The sequence below is a fragment of the Myxine glutinosa genome, chromosome 9 (assembly GCF_964187855.1).
Source record: "Myxine glutinosa chromosome 9, kmMyxGlut1.1, whole genome shotgun sequence".
Lineage (NCBI taxonomy): Eukaryota > Metazoa > Chordata > Myxini > Myxiniformes > Myxinidae > Myxine > Myxine glutinosa.
This window is the reverse complement of record NC_136269.1, coordinates 101,863,857-101,882,684: the sequence shown is the minus strand read 5'-3', so window position 1 is coordinate 101,882,684 and position 18,828 is coordinate 101,863,857. Positions and strand designations below refer to the sequence as shown.

General features: G+C 44.8%; 1 protein-coding gene across 2 annotated transcripts in view; it reads right to left on the bottom strand.

Moving 5' to 3' along the window:
• The window catches only part of ITFG1 (integrin alpha FG-GAP repeat containing 1), a 220,484-nt gene that overhangs the window by 169,217 nt on the left and 32,439 nt on the right, over window positions 1–18,828 (bottom strand). The window lies entirely within an intron of this gene.

Here is an 18,828-nt window from a genome sequence, read left to right as displayed (position 1 = left end):
ACACTTGTGAGCTTTACGGAATCTATCTATAATTCCAGTAATCTCTGTGTGTATGTGTGTGTGTATGTGTGTGTGTCTGTGTGTTTGTCTGTGACCGCTGTTTCTCGACAACCACGGGTCCGATCTAATTGAAACTTGCCAGATATATTTCTGGGGACCTGAGGATGTGCCTTTTCAAGGTTTGAAATTAATCGGACAAGTGGTTCCCAAGGTATGGTCACCGTACTCGCAAGCCGTTCGCTTTGGCTTTGCGAATGGACCAAACCATTTCATGTAAATAGAGGGGGGGGGTTCTACCGTACTCGCAAGCCGTTCGCTTTGGCTTTGCGAATGGACCAAACCATTTCATGTAAATAGAGGGGGGGGTTCTGTGGTCGTTACTGCCACGTGGTTTCAAAGTTTTTTTTTGTTGTTGTTGTTTGCACGCATGTTTTTTTGCACCCACGTACGGGCACGCCCTAGTGATATGTAATGGGAGGAGGAGAAGAGAGGAGGGAGGAGACAGATGGGGAAAGGGAGAGATGGGAGGGGAGGTGCAAGACATGGGGGAGTGGGGAGAACAGGAGGGAGCATGGGGATGGGGAATGGGAAGATACCCTGATTCGGGTTAACTTTCCATTTTTTTTTTTTTTTTTTTTTTTTTTTTTGTATACTGAATCGAGGCTCGTGAAAGAGCTAACATTTATTTCACAAACAAATCAACCAGACAAACAAAATATATAAAAAGAGGGAGCGGAAGACAAGAAGGGGAGAGAAGGGGAAGCACACAACCACAACATTTGAGAGCAGGGAGAAGTGTGGGAGGGAGAGGGCTTGGGGGGAGGAGGCGTGGGAAGGGGGGGGAGGAGGCGTGGGAAGGGGGGGGAGGAGGCGTGGGAAGGGGGGGGAGGAGGCGTGGGAAGGGGGGGGAGGAGGCGTGGGAAGGGGGGGGAGGAGGCGTGGGAAGGGGGGGGGGAGGTATAAAATACAAGGGTACCGAAATTAGCGGGGGTAGAAAAGATCAAGGTTTTGGATGGGGGAGGATAAGAGATGGTGGTGAACAGCTGTTTTAAAGACCTGGAGGGTGGAGTGGGATTGAAGAGAGTGAGGGAGTTTGTTCCAGAGGCAGGAGAAAAGAGGAATGAAGGAGTGAAGGTGAGCAGAGTCTTGATTTTGGCAGTTTAACCATAAGAGGGTTGCAGGTAAATAAATCCATTCTGAGAAAGTAACCTGCTTTACTGCAACTGCCTCCCCACAGGATTCAGTGCACCCAGGTATAGAAGATGGATAGGAAAGTTACAGAAGGGATGGGATAAACCTGTGCCGGATAGAAAGTAGACTTCTGTGAAAGTATTCCCAAACGGAATCAATATCAGGTGCTGTGAAAATTGTGGTCGAATTCTTTTTTGAGAGCAGATTGAAGTTACTGCCAATTGGTCTGTGCAAACAGCCATTTGGATCAATGGTTGATATACAGGCTCTTTTAGAGCCATATTATATTTATTACGTACTAATCAGGAAAAAAGGGAGGTCAAAATCAAGAAAATTAAAATTGAGAAAATTAAGAGAAGTGAGGATGATACAGGGGAAAATGGGAGAGATGTTAGGGGATTATAACAGGAGTGAGTAGAACAGGTAAATAAGTATGAGAGATCATAGGAAGAAGAAGACAAGGAACGGGCATGCACAGAGCTTACTGGTGTAGGAAAAGGGGTTAAAATTCCACCATATTTGCAAATATGAAATCGATTGAAACTTGCACAACATCATAACTACAACCTAGGCAAAAATGAGAAAAGATTATGTTATAAATTTGTTTGATAAACAAGAGTATATCCTTGTGAAAATAAAGCACACACAGAATGTGAAAGAATCGATGCTCACAAGTGTGATGTGCAGTAGCAATCAAAATAGAGATGACATTTAAAACAAAAGTTAACCTTGAACTTTGAAACTCGTGGTGTTTTTGCACTCAAAGCCAAAAGCAAATATCTTTGATTCGACAATAAAGTCACTTTAAGCCTTCTCTATATATCAATTCTGACTCATGTCACACCTTACACACACACCTTACACACACCACACACACACACCACACACACACACACACACACACACACACACACACACACACACACACACACACACACACACACACACACACACACACACACACACACACACACACACACACACACACACGGCATCCCCCGAGTGTTAGACCAAAATCTTGATCCAACTCGAGCCTGGATAGAAAAAGCCGAGCTCTTTACATGCGTTATTATACAGCGATGCTACCTTTTCAGACAAGGGCACCCCCTCATTCCGTGGTTGGTCCTTATACGTATTAGTTGAACATGTTTGATTCTCAGCAGAGCTCACATCTTCAATTAAGAGAATAAATGGAAAGAAGAAGAAAAAAAAAATTCAGAGCAAAAAAACTCCAGGTCAAAAGCCATCACAATGTTCAGTGTCTGGCACGGCTTTTTTGGTGAACATATCAAATTATCAGGCCTATTATAATGCAATGTCCGACGTTCCAATGAAATATATTCACGAGATATTAAACCCAAATCATTTTGTATTTACATTTTTGGCAACTCACAGCACTTCAATTCTCAGCCATTACTTTGTGAGCACCTAGCTTGAATTTTTTCACCTGCGATGCTATCTTATCATAACGAAGAACGTGCAAGAAAGCCAGCAGGATTATGAGAGGATGGGGATGAGAGAGATTTTGCAATATATGTTCCAAAGGTAGCAATTCAATACAATGGCACTTTCAATCCCTTGTTGTATAAAATGGTTCACCCAAGCACACCACAGCCATTTATTCTCCTGCAAATTGCAAATAATAGGCACCAAATGGCACTTGCCAACAAATCCTCACTCAGCCAGAACACGCAGAGCACCAACAGCATCGCCATGTAATTTGTGTTTCTTCCCTGCCACATGGAACAGAATTGAAGTCACATTACTCTGCTGTCGACAAAGACGACCATTGGCAGCATGGCCTTGTCCAACAATAAGCCCAAAGTTACGAGTTCTCAAATCCACAGGCTGCTCCAAATTCCTACTGTTCTTTCACTCAGAGTTAGTGGTTTCTTATCCTGACCGCCTCACTTTACATCACCACCACCCTACTTCCTCGAAACTCCTCAATGCAGAACTTCAAATACAATTCACACACCAAAACCTGGATTAAAAACCATCTCATCACAATTCATAAGGTTAAAACCACAAATAGTGGCCTGCTAAAGTATTCACCCTCTCCCAATAATGCCACATTCAGATGAATTACGAAGTATGTAGAAACAGTTTTCTAAATGAACTTTATTATTCATAACTGAACATATCAAACTAAACACTGTTATAGGTGAAGAAGGTTACATGTCAGGAATACATGCAAAAAACCACATACCAATCAAAATTCACTGGTAGTAAAAGTGTATTCAGCCACAAAGGCCAATAGTTGGTGGAAGAACGTTTTGCAGCAATGACCGATACTAGCCTTTTTGCGTCGGTCTCTACCATCTTTGAACATCTCTACCATCTCTACCATCTACCCTGCGCATCGAAGAGCGTGACCAAGGGTTGGCGTCAGGAAGGGCATCCGGCCATAAAAACATTGCCTCAAACAGGGAACCATGATTGTCATGGGGCCCGCAAGGCTAACCCCCGCTCTAGCGGGGGAAATGGCCTTAAAACGGTCATTCATTCATTCATATTCTACCATCTTTGAACAGTGAGATGGTGAAATCTTTGCCCATTATTCACATGAAAATTGCTCTAGTTCTGCCAAGTTTGATGGGGATCGTCAATGGACTGCAATCTTCAAGTCTTGCCATAAACGTTCAATTGGGTTCAAGTCAGGGCTTTGACTGGGCCACTCAAAAACACTTATTTTCTTCTTATTCAGCCACTTCAGTGTGGCCATAGCTGTGTGCTTCAGATCATTGCCCTGCTGAAATGTGAATCTCATACCCAGTTTCAAATTCATGGCTGTCTCAAGCAGGTTTTCATCACGGATTCTCTTGTACTTTGCATTGTCCAATGTCCCTTCTATCCAGACAAGCTGGCCAGTGGCTACTGATGAAAAGCAGCCCCATAACATGATTCTTCCACCACCATGCTTGACAGCAGGGTGGTATTATAATAATAATAATAATAATGCATTTATTTTATATAGCGCTTTTCAGGAAGCCCAAAGACGCTTTGACAGAGTGCAAAACATAACGCATAGCAAAACATAAAGACAATTGCAAAAAAAGAAGAATCAATAGGGAAATATTCAAAGCACAAAGGAGGGAGAAGGAGAGGAGATAGTCAGGGGTTAGATGCTGTGGGTTAAATGTTGAATGCAGTGTTGAACAGGTGGGTCTTGAGTGATGTTTTGAATGTGGTGAGTGAGGAGGAGTCTCTGATGGTGTGAGGTAGCGAGTTCCAGAGGGTGGGAGCAGCGATGGAGAAGGCCCTGTCCCCCCAGGATCTAAATTTGGTCCGGATGGGGGGGGTCAGGAGGTTGGTACCAGCAGAGCGGAGGTTGCGGGTGGGAGTGTGTCTGGAGAGGAGGTCAGCCAGGTAGGATGGGGCCAGGTTATGGAGGGCTTTGTAGGTCAAGAGGAGGATTTTGTACTGGATTCTCTGGGAGATGGGGAGCCAGTGAAGCTTGTAAAGGACGGGGGTGATGTGGTCACGGGTCCGGGAATGGGTGAGTAGACGGGCAGCGGAGTTCTGAATGTATTGGAGTTTATTGGTGATTGTTGAGGGTGAACCATAAAGGAGGCTATTGCAGTAGTCCAGACGGGAAGTGATGAAGGCGTGGATGAGGGTTTCTGCAGCCACAGAGGAGAGGGATGGACGGAGACGGGCGATGTTTTTCAGGTGGAAGAAGGCTGTCTTTGTGATCTGTTTAGTGTATTTGTCGAAGGAGAGGGTTTGGTCAAAGATGATGCCAAGATTCCGGATGTGAGGGGAGGTGGACACTGGGAAACCGTCGATGTTGAGGGCAAAGTTATGGGTGGACTTGGTGAGCGTTTTTGGGCCAATGATGATTATTTCAGATTTATCACAGTTAAGTTTGAGGAAGTTGATTTGAAGCCAGGATTTTATTTCAGTGATGCAGTTTGTCAGGATAGAGTGGGTGGCGGTGGAGATGGACTTGGTGGAGATGAAAAGCTGGATGTCATCGGCGAAGCAGTGGAATTGGAGACCATGACGGCGGATTAAGTGACCGAGGGGGGACAGGTAAAGGATAAAGAGGAGGGGGCCAAGAACTGAACCTTGGGGGACACCTTGGGGGAGGGGAGCAGTGGGGGATTTGCAGTTATTGATGGAGATGAACTGACGTCTGTCAGAGAGGTATGATTTAATCCAAGAGAGGGCAGTGCCGGTAATGTTAAAGGTGGTTTCAAGTCGGGTGAGGAGGATGGTGTGATCGATGGTGTCAAAGGCAGCGCTGAGGTCGAGGAGGATGAGAATGTTGAGGTTGCCAGCATCAGAGGAGAGGAGAAGGTCGTTGGTGATTTTGAGGAGAGCAGTTTCAGTACTGTGGTTGGACCGGAATCCGGATTGGAATGTTTCATACAGGTTATTGGCAGAGAGGTGATGCTTGAGTTGAGTGGCTACAGCGCGTTCCAAAACCTTTGACAGAAAGGGTAGGTTGGAGATGGGTCTGAAGTTATTTAGGGTGTCAGGGTTTAGTCCAGGTTTTTTCAGAATGGGGGTAACAGCAGCAATTTTGAGGGATGGTGGGACGATGCCTGTAGACAGGGAGGAGTTTATTGTTGCAATGATAAGTGGAGAAAGAGCAGGAAGGGAGGCCTTGACAAAGCTGGAGGGGATGGGGTCAAGAGTGCAGGTGGCAGTTTTCATTCCGATGAGGAGTTCAGAGAGGTCAGTAGGGGAGACTGGGGAGAATTGAGACAGGGGATGGCAGGATAAGGGGGGGCAGGTGGTTTGAGGGGGAGCGGGTGCGGCGGTGGTCAAGCTGTTGTAGATGTTTTCAATTTTGCGTTGGAAGAATGAAAGGAAGGAGATGCAGTTGTCTATTGTGAATGACTGGGTGGTGGTGTTCAGGGGGCTGAGGAGTTTGTTTATTGTAGAGAAGAGTGCTTTTGGGTTTCCGGAGCCAGAGTGGATAATTTGAGAGTAGTAGGCGGAGCGGGCGCGGGAGAGGGCATCTTTATAGTGTTGTATGTGGTCCTTGTAGGCCTGGGAGTGAACTGTGAGACCTGTTTTATTGCGGAGTCTTTCAAGTTGGCGAGCACGAGTTTTCATTAGGCGGAGCTCAGGGGTAAACCAGGGAGCAGAATGGGTGAAAGAAACTGTTTTGGTTTTTATAGGCGCAATTTGGTCAAGGCAGGAAGAGAGAGTGTGGTTGTAGTAGTCAGTGAGGTCAGAAGGGGTGTGGAGGTCAACGAAGGGAGAAGTGGACATTTTTTCAGAGAGGGTCGATGAGAATGAGGCAGGTGAAAAAGCGTTTAGCTTACGGAAGTTGATAGTGCGATAATGCCTTGGTGCTGGGGTGGGGATGTTGATGGTCAGAGTGATGGCTAGGTGGTCAGAGAGAGTGAGGTCGGAGCCAGAGAGATGGTGCAAAATTAGTCCAGTAGAGCAGACAAGGTCCAAAATGTGACCACGGTTATGGGTAGGAAAGTTGACATGTTGAGTGAGGTTAAAGCAGGTGAGTAAATCAGTGAAGTCAGTGGTTAGCGTGGAGTCAGTGGAGTCCATGTGGATGTTGAAATCACCAAGGAGGAGGATTGAGGGGGAGAGGGAACATAGCTGGGTCAGAAAGTAGGAGAAGTCAGACAGGAATGATGGGTGTGGTTTGGGAGGGCGGTAGACAACAGCCATGACTGACTGTGTGTGACCAGAGAGTTTAAAAGCCAGGTGTTCAAATGATGGAGCAGATGAGATGGAGATGAGGTTGGTCTTGATGTCTTGTCGGTGAATAACGGCAATTCCACCACCTCGGCCCTCCGAGCGTGGTTTATTGATGTAAGAATATCCATTGGGTGTGGTGAGGTTGAGCGTGTAGTAGTCCAGTGGTTGTTGCCAGGTCTCAGTGAGACAGAGAAAGTCTGGGTGACTGGGTGATGTGCACTGTTGAGCTTGCGCCAGACTTGACGCTTTGAATTTAGACCAAAAAGTTCAATTTTTGGCCACCCTGACCAGAAAACTTTTCTCCACAGGCCTGCAGTATCAGGATGCTTTTTTGCAGACTCCATGAGCTTTTTAATGTGTCTTTTTCAGTAATGGCTTCTTTCTTGCCACATGCCGATAGAAGCCAGCTTTGTAAAGGAAACGGTATATTATTGATTGATGAACATTGACCCCCATCTCAGACATAGAGCCTTGCAGATTATTCAAAGTCATTGTTTAATTTACAATGACATCCCAAACCAGTTTCCTACATGCCACGCTGCCAAGCTTAGATGCGCGACCTGATCTGGGTAGAGTCTTGGTGTTATGATAAGTCTTCCACGTCTTAATGATGGATTTCACTGTACTCAAAGGGATAATAAATGACTTTGAAATCTTCTTTTAACCCTTTCCTGAACAGTGCTTCCCCACCACTTTATGTCTGACTTCTTTGGAAAGCTCCTTGGTCTTCATATTTGCCTTGTTGGTTGACCAAGTGAGTTGCACCTTAGAACTCCCTAGATAAGTGGGGGAGCTTAATCTTTAAGTTACACTACTGATTACTACATAAAAGGTGAAAACTATTACACTTATTATGTAACCATTAAAACAAATAATTTGCTCCTGAATTGATTTAGAGTTAATTACGCAAAGGGTTTGAATACTTAAGCAACTGAGAAATATCTAATTTTCTCTGTTAATGTAACTTATTCACATTTTATCTGCATTTTCTAGCTTTATCACTTTGGAGTAGTTTGTGAAGACTCGAAATATTAAGTTCGATTTGAAAGCATCATGGAACAAGCTCAGATGGCATCAAAATGTGAAAACTTTGTGGGGGGGGGGGGGGGGGGGGTGAGGGGAATGAATACTTTTGCAAGCCATTGCACCAATCAATGGATCTAACACAGTGGTTCTTAAACTGGAATTTACGCACTTCCTGAAGATGGAAAACGTCATTTCTGGGGGTAAGAAACATACCAGCCGGTTCATAGAAAAGTGCTAAGAATCTAGTTCTAAGTCTTTAATTCTCAGACCGTTCCCAAGTCTAATTTTCAAGGGTGTGAGAAAACATTCTGAGAACCGAAGGGGTGCGGGCACCAAAAACGTTTAAGAACCACTGATCTAACAAGTCAATTCAAACCAGTACAGTCATAGTAGTTAATGCACTGTGAAGATTTTGCCAATGTTTTGAGATGGTTTGAAGTAATGATATGGTGTATCAAGAGCAGTCATAGAGAGAGTTTCAGTATTGACAAATGGATAAAATAAACAAATAATAAAGTTGACAAACAGACACACCTGTTTCTAATAAACAGGTGAATAAAAGAGCAAGACACAGTAGGATGATGGCCTCCTTTAAAGGGAGCTCTTGGCACTCAATAAGAGTAGGTTGGGTTGAGTGAGAGCGGAATTTGTAATTTGTTCAGGGTGCCGTCGATTACAGGACTGTTCTTCATCGAATAGCAGTATGAGTTCTTTCACATCCATCAGCTAATGCTAGAACATGGGATATCCAGCTTAATGTCAATCTCAGAGATGGTGCACTTTATGATGCAACAACCTGACAGTTTATAGTTGTGTTGGTAATGAAACCGAGACTGGAGAGCTCATATGCAATTGCATTCCCTCATTGCTATCCTGCCATACCAATGAATGGACACTGAAATCAAATCATTATTTTTTACATTTGCCAATTTAATAACGAATTTTAACTTTTTCGTTCTTCAACAGAAGCACACAGACTTGGTGGCACCTTGTCAAATCTGTCTGGTGTATGCTCCCCCTCCATCCCTTACCTCGCTTCAAATGGCACCACAGCCGATTCTGCTCATGAGAAGGCCGAGTGCCAAAATTATGTGTCTGTTTCCATGAGGCTCGACTTTGCATACAAAAAAATTAATAGTGTACCCAACCCCTCGCTCTCCACATTTACCCTATCCTCTCAAACCTAACTGCTCCTGGATACCGTCTTTCTCATTTGAGAAGGCAGAGAAGTTTCTGGCAAACTTCGACTCTGATTCTGCGACAGGCCCAGGTTGCGTCAGTGCATGTGTCCTAAAAACCTGCTCTGCAGCACTTGCTTATTCTCTTTCTGCTCTGTTCACTCGATCATTCACTCGGTCAGTTTCCATCTACCTGGAAGTTAGCCAGCATCTTACTAAAATTCACCAAATGTCCGTCCGTCCGTTCGAAGGTACCGCAAAAACGGCTCAACCCATCGCAACGATATTTTGGGTGGGTATTCCTGGGACCCCTGGGAGTAAAATTGGCTATATTGTTTTTCCAATTTTTCCGAGCTTTCCAATTTTCCAATTTTTCCAAACACGATGGAATAATATTTACCGATATGAACAGTGATGTGGCTTTTGTTGAAATTCTACAAATACTGTTTATTCTACGTACCAGGAGAGAGTAGATCGACTCCTGATGAACTCTTCCTGTATAAACGTGCGGTTCCAAAGTAACATGGCAGCGTGTGCAAAGCGACTGAGAAACAGGTGTAGCGGCCGCTTCCATGTTACAGATTCAGCGCGCACTCTTCACACATAAACGTGAGACTGAGAAAGACGTGTAGTGGCCGCTTCCGTTTTGCAGAATTCAATCTTTTTTCAAAATGGGCGCCATGTATTGTTTAGATTTTGATGATTTGCATGTGATATGATTCAACGGATGTTTATATGAATCGTTTAAAATTAAAATTAAAATCACCCACAGGGTGAACCGTATCTTGCCAAAATGTGAACATGAGTGACTTGCTTCAGGTCACACTGAGGTGAACAGAACTGCTATCCACTAGAAGCGACTCTTTGAGGAATGTCTGGAGCGGCTATCTCTAAAAGACTCTGATATGCGAACTTACAAGAGTTTCCAAAGGGAACTGTGCTCTACAGAGTGACCTAAACAATGCGAACTAAAGCAATACAATATACATGAAAAGTGCAGTTTTTTCGTCATAACGCCGTCAAATGACGTCACATTGTCAAACTAGTTATATGTTTGGAAAGCACTCAACAAGGGCTTCAATTTGAGGTACTACTCGATATGGTAACTGAAACTTGAAAATTTTACCTTTTGGTCAAAATTGAATGACCTTCAAAATGACCTTGAAGGTCAAGGCCGATCGACACCAAAAACTAATCAGCTGAGCGCCATACCACACCCTATATACCCACCAAGTTTGGAGATCATAAGATCAAAGTTACTCAAAAAATAAGGGTTTCGTTGACCTCCATGATTGACCGCAAAGTGACCTTGACCTTTGACCTTGACCTTCAAAATTCTGTGTGCTGAAGGGTATCTCTATAGGACTCTGATATGCGAAGTTACAGGAGTTTCCAATAATAACTGTGGTCTACAGAGTGATCTAAACGTGAAAAAAAAATGATTAACCACAAACAAAAAAACAAAATGAATGACCTTCAAAATGACCTTGAAGGTCAAGGCCGATCGACACCAAAAACTAATCAGCTGAGCGCCATACCACACCCTATATACCCACCAAGTTTGGAGATCATAAGATCAAAGTTACTCAAAAAATAAGGGTTTCGTTGACCTCCATGATTGACCGCAAAGTGACCTTGACCTTTGACCTTGACCTTCAAAATTTTGTGTGCTGAAGGGTATCTCTATAGGACTCTGATATGCGAAGTTACAGGAGTTTCCAATAATAACTGTGGTCTACAGAGTGATCTAAACGTGAAAAAAAAATGATTAACCACAAACAAAAAAACAAATGAATAGTATGTCTTCATGACCAACGCACATGAAATATTGAAAGATTTTGATGAGAACTGAGGAAATAATTTTTTCATGAAAATTCCGTTTTTTCGTCATGACGTCATCAAATGACGTCATAGCGTCAAACTGTTTACAGATCTGGGAAGCACTCATCAAGGGCATTCATATGAGGTATTACTCGATATGGTACCTACGATTTCAAAATTTGACCTTGGGGTCAATAATTTTCGACCTCCAGCGCTAACCATGAAGGTCAAGGCCGATCGCCACCAAAAACTAATCAGCTGAGCGCCGGACCATATACTAGATTCCCATGAAGTTTGGAGACGATCCGATCAAAGTTACTCAAAAAATAAGGGTTTCGTTGACCTCCATGATTGACCGCAAAGTGACCTTGACCTTTGACCTTGACCTTCAAAATTTTGTGTGCTGAAGGGTATCTCTATAGGACTCTGATATGCGAAGTTACAGGAGTTTCCAATAATAACTGTGGTCTACAGAGTGACCTAAACAATGCGAACTAAAGCAATACAATATACATGAAAAGTGCCGTTTTTTCGTCATAACGCCGTCAAATGACGTCACATTGTCAAACTAGTTATATGTTTGGAAAGCACTCAACAAGGGCTTCAATTTGAGGTACTACTCGATATGGTAACTGAAACTTGAAAATTTTACCTTTTGGTCAAAATTGAATGACCTTCAAAATGACCTTGAAGGTCAAGGCCGATCGACACCAAAAACTAATCAACTGAGCGCCATACCACACCCTATATACCCACCAAGTTTGGAGATCATAAGATCAAAGTTACTCAAAAAATAAGGGTTTCGTAATTTGACCTTGGGGTCAATAATTTTCGACCTCCAGCGCTAACCATGAAGGTCAAGGCCGATCGTCACCAAAAACTAATCAGCTGAGCGCCAGACCATATACTAGATTCCCATGAAGTTTGGAGACGATCCGATCAAAGTTACTCAAAAAATAAGGGTTTTGTTGACCTCCATGATTGACCGCAAAGTGACCTTGACCTTTAATCTTGACCTTCAAAATTTTGTGTGCTGAAGGGTATCTCTATAGGACTCTGATATGCGAAGTTACAGGAGTTTCCAATAATAACTGTGGTCTACAGAGTGATCTAAACGTGAAAAAAAAATGATTAACCACAAACAAAAAAACAAAAAAATAAACATATGTCACCCACAGGGTGAACCGTATCTTGCCAAAATGTGAACATGAGTGACTTGCTTCAGGTCACACTGAGGTGAACAGAACTGCTATCCACTAGAAGCGACTCTTTGAGGAATGTCTGCCCACGAGATATTGAAAGATTTTGATGAGAACTGAGGAAATAATTTTTTCATGAAAATTCCGTTTTTTCGTCATGACGTCATCAAATGACGTCATAGCGTCAAACTGTTTACAGATCTGGGAAGCACTCATCAAGGGCATTCATATGAGGTATTACTCGATATGGTACCTACGATTTCAACATTTGACCTTGGGGTCAATAATTTTCGACCTCCAGCGCTAACCATGAAGGTCAAGGCCGATCGCCACCAAAAACTAATCAGCTGAGCGCCGGACCATATACTAGATTCCCATGAAGTTTGGAGACGATCCGATCAAAGTTACTCAAAAAATAAGGGTTTCAACATTTGACCTTGGGGTCAATAATTTTCGACCTCCAGCGCTAACCATGAAGGTCAAGGCCGATCGCCACCAAAAACTAATCAGCTGAGCGCCGGACCATATACTAGATTCCCATGAAGTTTGGAGACGATCCGATCAAAGTTACTCAAAAAATAAGGGTTTCGTCGACCTCCATGATTGACCACAAAGTGACCTTGACCTTTGACCTTGACCTTCAAAATTTTGTGTGCTGAAGGGTATCTCTATAGGACTCTGATATGCGAAGTTACATGCGAAGATATGCGAAGATATGGTACCTACGATTTCAACATTTGACCTTGGGGTCAATAATTTTCGACCTCCAGCGCTAACCATGAAGGTCAAGGCCGATCGCCACCAAAAACTAATCAGCTGAGCGCCGGACCATATACTAGATTCCCATGAAGTTTGGAGACGATCCGATCAAAGTTACTCAAAAAATAAGGGTTTCAACATTTGACCTTGGGGTCAATAATTTTCGACCTCCAGCGCTAACCATGAAGGTCAAGGCCGATCGCCACCAAAAACTAATCAGCTGAGCGCCGGACCATATACTAGATTCCCATGAAGTTTGGAGACGATCCGATCAAAGTTACTCAAAAAATAAGGGTTTCGTCGACCTCCATGATTGACCACAAAGTGACCTTGACCTTTGACCTTGACCTTCAAAATTTTGTGTGCTGAAGGGTATCTCTATAGGACTCTGATATGCGAAGTTACAGGAGTTTCCAATAATAACTGTGGTCTACAGAGTGATCTAAACGTGGAAAAAAAATGATTAACCACAAACAAAAAAACAAAAAAACAAAAAAACAAACAAAAAAACAAACATACAAGCTGACTAATACATCTTGCAAAAACTTCGTTTTGGCAAGATAACAAAAAAACAAACAAACAAACATACAAGCTGACTGATACATCTTGCAAAAACTTCGTTTTGGCAAGATAAAAAGCCTTCAATTTCTGATATTTTGCCTTTTCATTTGGGCCTCCTAATTGAGGCCCCACCCATAGGGTGGGTACCGTTGCTAGTTATTGCAATACACAAACATGGTGCAAAAACAGATCCTCTTTACCACAGGTCTATTGGCTTGCTTTCAATTAAAAGCAAGACAATGAAATCTATCATTGCAGTTGACCTAAAATCCTTCCCACAATAGGTCACTCTAGCATTGGGCCTCATCATCAGGCATGTCTTTCTTGGGCAGACCATTTTCAAAGATGGCCTACAAAGCCAGCTGCTGATTGTGTATCCACTGTAGTGCAATGTCTTTTTTTGTTGTTGTTGTTGTTGTTTTTTATACAGAATCGAGGCTCGTGTAAGAGCTAACACATTGAACATGAAAACATGCACAGACACATAAAACATACAATAAAGGGAGCGGGAGACAAGAGGGGAAGAGAGAGAAGCACACAAGCACAACAACAGTAGAGAACAGGGATGTCAGTAGATCTGTGGAAAAGGGAGGGCTGGGAGAGGAGGGAGGGGTACACGGTATAAAGCAAATGAACACAACTCGGCATTTCAGGAAAGAAGTTGGGGGTTGAAAGTGGCGGATTTGGGGTGTTTTAACGGGGGTAGAAAAGATCAAGGTTTTGGATGGGGAAAGATAAGAGATGGTGGTGAACAGCTGATTTAAAGACCTGGAGGGAGGAGAGGGATTGAAGAGAGTGTGGGAGATTGTTCCAGAGGCGGAAGAAAAGAGGAATGAAAGAGTGAAGGTGGGCAGAGAGAGAGTCTTGATTTTGGCAGTTTCACCAGAAGAGGGTCGCTGGCAGATCTTGTGCGCCCTGCAGGAATATTTGGGGTGCAGAGCACAGACAGAGCAGGTGGAGCAAGACCGGAGAGGAGTCGGTAGAAGACAGAAAGACCATCAACCTGCCTGCGGTGAGAGAGAGAAAGGCCCTCAGAATCAGCTTCATCGCAGGAGATACAAATGATTCTGAATGCTTTGGTTTCAACAGCGTGAAGCCATGCTAGGTGTGAGGCAGGAGCACCAGCCCAGAAGGGGAGAGCAGTATTCCATTGAGCTGCGGAAGAAAGCTTTGCATGTGGTGATGAGCTCAGAAGTGCCCAGAAAGGACTTTGCACGACGGAGGATGCCCAGACGGCGACTGGCTTTGGAGGCCAGCTTGGAAATGTGGTTTTCCCAGTCTTTCCTTGGCCAATGTGAACTTTTGACAACCTACAACCAACATATCTCTCACCTGTGGAACAAACTTCCCCAGACTGGTCAGTCCCATTCTTTCCTCCAGGGTTTCAGGACAGTGATTCACCACTACTCCAGTTTATCCCCCACTCATACTCATGATCTCTTCTACCCCCAAATGACCCCATTCTCAAGCACTCCCTTTTTCAAGATATTGTAATTTTTTTCCCCCCGCTCTCCCTCAACCCTGTTTTAGTTTGTTTGTTGTCAGTTCCGTTGTTCATTTTTGGTATTCATATCCATTTTCCCCTTCCTTTTCTTGCGGTTTCAGCCTGGGTGCATCTTGTTCACCCCTTATCCCCTCCACCCATGCAAAATTAATTTCACATGATCCACACCTGCTCAATGCTGCCTATTTGCGAGTGTGTAAATTCTGGTAGCAGGTCTCCAAAAGCTCCGCATGGTTGTTGTTGTGGTTCTTGTTGGGGTCGATTTTTGAAATGGGCACTCATTGGCCGGACAGCTGCCGGACTCCACCCACGTCGCTCGACTCCACCCACCATGGACACAGACAAAATTTCTGGTGGGCCTAAGATATCAGGCCTGAAGGCCGCTGTTCATCATACACTGCCCGGGTTTGTTGCGTCAGATTTCCATTGGCTTTGTTTGGGTCGAGTGTTACTCACAATGAGGGTCCCCAAAAAAAACATTGAATCATTGTCGAATAAAAATTACAAGTAAGGTTTAATAAAGCCTTCTGACACACCAGTGTTAAATCTCTATCTCTGACACATCTCTATCTCTGACAGTTAAATCTCTGACACACCTTCAACAGCTCTCCCTACCTCTTCCACCTCTTCCACATCTTACCCTACCCCTCCTCCCCCCTGTTCTGTATCTGATGCTCCCCCTTCCTCTTCATTAACGGTATGGACCTCAAACATCCAGGGCCTTCGTTCAAACTTAACTGATCTCTCCATACAGGTTGCTTCTGTCAAACCAGACGTGATCTGCTTAACAGAAACTTTCCTCCTTTATGATGTCTCTGATTCCATAGTATCTCTCCCGGGCTACTCCCTCCTCCGGTATGATAGACCTGAGCCTCGTCCTGGAGGCGGGGTTGCTATCTTTATCAAAAACTCTCTTCCTCACTCGCCCTGCACTGCACTCTCTCCACCTCACCCCCAGGAATACCTCTGGCTACAGCTTCCCCTTCGCTCCCACCTCTTGTTCATATGTGTGTTGTACCGTCCACCAAACAGTGATGACTCCATCTACATCTCGCTGTCTGATGATATGGACCAACTTCTATCTACTCATCCCAACTCTCTCTTCCTCATATGTGGTGATTTCAACTGTCATCATGCCAGTTGGCTGGGTGTGGGTACCTCTCTCACCAGCCATGGCTCCTCAGCAAAGGACTTCTGCGACTCACTGGGACTGACACAATCTGTCAATTTCCCGACCCGGATCTCAGGCAACGGAACATCTTCTCTTCTGGACTTGGTTATGACTAACTTCCCTGAAAATGTCTGCTGCTCTTCTTCTGCTCCGATCGGATCATCTGATCATGTCCTTGTTAAAGTGGACATCTCTCTGACCATCCTCAGGGAGCCTGCTCAGCGTCGACGAGTCTGGCATTTCACTCAGGCCAACTGGCACGGTCTTCAAGCAGCAATCAATCATCTGGACTGGTCTCCCATCTCTACCACCTCTGACATCAACTCATCCTGGGAATTCTTCCAAAGTAAATTGCTCTCTCTCATGCACAGATTTATCCCATCTTGTCTTCAGTTGTCATACCCTTCCTCCCGTCCATGGTACACGGAATCTTGTGGTGAGGCTGTTGCCCAGAAACAACTTGCCTTCGTCTCCTGGAAAGCAAATCCAACGGAAGGAAATCTCATTTCCTTTCACAAAGCCCGAAACAAGTGTGTGTCCACCCTCAGGAGAGCCAGGAAACAATATCTCTCCGTTCACAAGACCGAACTCTCTTATCTGTCTCCCTCTTCCAAATCCTGGTGGCGTCTGGTCAAATCCGTTTCTAGTGTTTGTTCCCCCTCCATCCCCTCCCTTACCTCAAACGGCTACACAGCTGACTCCGCACGTGAAAAAGCTGAATGCCTCAACTCTGTGTTTGCCTCTAAATCTTGTGTCCCAAACCCATCCCTCTCTGTACCCACCATACCCAGTCGTACCCTGCTGCTCCTGGACTCCGTGTCCTTTCCTCCTGACAAGGTGGAAAAGTTTCTGTCAACCCTCGACTCTGATTCTGCAACTGGACCCGACGGCATCAGCCCACGGGTCCTAAAATCCTGCTATGCTGCTCTATCTCACCCTCTCTCTGTTCTCTTCACCCTCTCTTTTGCTCAAGGTCAACTGCCATCTGCTTGGAAATCAGCCAACATCACCGCTTTGCACAAAAAAGGTGCAAAAACAGATCCTAGCAACTACAGACCAATCAGCCTTCTCCCAATTATCAGCAAAGTCATGGAATCCATCATTGCTTCGGATATGAAATCTTTCCTCTTCTCCAATGGCTTGATCTCTGATCATCAATTTGGTTTCAGACCAGGTCACTCTACTCTGGACATGCTGCTTCTGCTGTCTCAACAATGGATGGAGGTCCTCAATGCCAAACAGGAAATTAGAGCTGTCTCCCTCGACATATCACGTGCCTTCGACACGGTCTGGCACCCCGCTCTGCTCACCAAACTCTCCTCCTTTGGTATCCATGGAAATCTCCACGCATGGCTGGCGGACTTCCTCTCTAGTCGTCGTCAACGTGTGGCCCTGAATGGGTTTCTCTCATCTCCTCTTCCTGTTCAGGCTGGAGTTCCCCAAGGCAGTGTTCTGGGCCCCTTGCTTTTTCTGGTCTTCATCAATGATCTCTCTGACTCTCTCGAAAATCCTCTCTATCTCTTTGCTGATGACTCCACTCTCTGCCGCTCCATTCCTCTTCCCTCAGATCGGCAGTCTGCTGCCTCCTCACTCTCTGAAGACCTGGACAAAATCACAGACTGGTCAAACAAGTGGAACATGTCTTTCAATCCTGACAAATCTCACACTCTTACTATGTCTCTCCGAAAAGATCGACTGGACAACCCTCCCATCTACTTTCTCAACAATCCTCTCCAAGAAGTTCTGTCGCTCAAGATTTTGGGTCTCACTATCTGCCATGATCTTTCTTGGGAAAACCACATTTCCAAGCTGGCCTCCAAAGCCAGTCGCCGACTGGGCATCCTCCGTCGTGCGAAGTGCTTCCTCGGCACACCTGAGCTCCTCACCACATACAAGGCTTTCATCCGCAGCTCAATGGAATACTGTTCTCCCCTATGGGCCGGTGCTCCTGCCTCACACCTAGCTCGGCTTCACGCTGTTGAAACCAAAGCTTTCAGAATTATTGGAATCTCCCGCGATGAAGCTATCTCTGAGGGCCTTTCACTCACTCACCGCAGGCAGGTAGGTGGTCTTCTACCGACTCCTCTCCGGCCTTGCACCCCCAGCTCTCTCTGTGCTCTGTCCCCCAAATATTCCTACAGGTCGCACAAGATCTGCCAGCAACCCTCTGATGGTTAAACTGCCGAAATCTCGGCTCTCTGCTCACCTTCACTCTTTCATTCCTCTTTTCTCCCGCCTCTGGAACAAACTCCCTCACTCCCTTCAATCCCACTCCTCCCTCCAGGTCTTTAAAGCAGCTGTTCACCACCATCTCTTATCTTCCCCCATCCAAAACCTTGATCTTTTCTACCCCCGCTAATTCACCCCAGAACCACCTTGTTTGAAATTCCAACTTCTTTCCTGGAAGTCCGGGCAGTGTCCATATGTTTTATACCTCTCCCACCGCCCCCCCCCCCCCCCCCCAAAGCCCTCGCCCTCTCTCAGATCTCTCGATGTCTCCATGTCTCTCGGTCCCTGCTCTCAAATGTTGTGTTTGTGTCCTTCCCCCTCTCTCCCCATCTTGTCTACCGCTCCCGATGTTATATGTTTTATGTGTCGGTTTGTCTTTCTGTGTGATTAATGTTCGCTCTTTCACGAGCCTCGATCTTGTATACAAAAAAAAAAAAAAAAAAAAAAAAAAGGCCATGAACATACACACTACGCGCCTCTTTAAAGCCATTCCTGTGGTCATTTTGCATTTAT